At 60.9% G+C, this 1,377-nt stretch overlaps 1 protein-coding gene across 1 annotated transcript in view; it reads right to left on the bottom strand.

The window, feature by feature from the left end:
* Window positions 1-1,377, bottom strand: part of UBE2Q1 (ubiquitin-conjugating enzyme E2Q family member 1) — a gene marked incomplete at its 5' end in the record, with an annotated part of 6,921 nt that overhangs the window by 4,378 nt on the left and 1,166 nt on the right. The window lies entirely within an intron of this gene.

A 1,377-nucleotide genomic window follows, 5' to 3' on the forward strand; every position in this document is an offset into this window, starting at 1 on the left:
GGTGCAGGGCTTCTCCCCCTCAAAAAGAGGTGCTGGTTCACAGCAGCTCAGCCCCCAGGCACCTCCTGAACCCCAGCAGAGGCTCTGCCCGTCGTACCATTCACAGAGTCACTGGGGTTGGAAGGGCCCTCTGGAGCTCACCCAGTGCAACCCCCTGCCAAGGCAGGGCCTCCCAGAGCAGGGCACACGGGAGCGTGTCCATGGTGGCCTTGGGATGTCTCCAGGGATGGAGACTCCACAACTCCCCTGGGCAGCCTCTGCCACCCTCATGCTGAGGTGACACTTGGTGTGTGTTAGTTTCTGGCCACTGCTCCTTGTCCTGTCGCTGGGCACCACTGGGAAGAGCCTGGCCCCATCCTCCTGGTACCAGCCTTCAGATACTGATCTGCACTGATGGGATCCCCCCTCAGGCTGCTCTTCTCCAGGCCCAGCTCCCGCAGTCTCTTCTCCTCAGAGAGAGGCTCCAGACCCCTGAGCATCCCTGGACCCTCTCCTGGAGCTTCTTGTACCGAGAAGCCCAGAAGCAGACACCGTGCTCCAGATGTGGCCTCACCAGGGCACTGCTCCCTGGGGAACACCACTGACCACAGGCCCCCACCCTGGATTCTCCTCAGCTGATCCTCTAAGCTCTGCTGTTCAGCCAGCTCCCCCCGCCCCGACTCCTCAGGCCCACGTGTGCAAGACCCCAGATGTTCAGATCCATCCAAAGCAGTCACAGCAACGAGGAGGCACTGCAGGCTCTCTGCCTGCGCACCGTGCCAGCACGCAGGGGTCCCTACCTGCAGCTGCCAGCAAAGGGCTGTGGGTACACACAGCTCCAGCACTGGTGTTAAATCCTCTGGGCAAGAGTTGACTTGGGCCTCTCCAGGCCTTGGTGCTGCTATTCTGGGGGAGCAGCAGTTTTGGAAGGGCTTGGGACATTTTTAGACCGTCACACAGGAAAACCAGATCCTGCCAGAAAATCCCTCGAGTGGATTAACCTGCATAAAGCATGTCTGCAGCAGGGCACGGCTCTGCTGCTCTGCTCCTCCAGCACAGCCCAACGAAGGCAAACCTCTGCTCCAAGCGAGACCCTCGTCCCTGCACCACGAGGCACCGTGGCAGCAGAAAGCAGGAGGGGGAAGTTCCTCTCCCAGCCCGCAGGAACGTGAGCACACATCCCAAGCTGGGATATGCAGGTCCCAGTTTAAGACTCCTCATTTTCTGGGAGGACCCTGGCAAAAGCTGGCCTTGACTGAGCACCCCAGGGGCCGCTCGGTGTGGGGCTGCCCCGGGCCCTGTGGGGCCCCTCAGCCCCAGGAGCAGTGTGTGAGCCAGCACTAAACATCACCATGGAGACTGGAGATGATTCCACCCACTTGTAGAGCTGGAAACCAC

This window comes from Nestor notabilis, unplaced genomic scaffold (genome assembly GCF_000696875.1).
Source record: "Nestor notabilis isolate BGI_N333 unplaced genomic scaffold, ASM69687v1 scaffold20849, whole genome shotgun sequence".
In the NCBI taxonomy this organism is placed as follows: Eukaryota; Metazoa; Chordata; class Aves; order Psittaciformes; family Psittacidae; genus Nestor; species Nestor notabilis.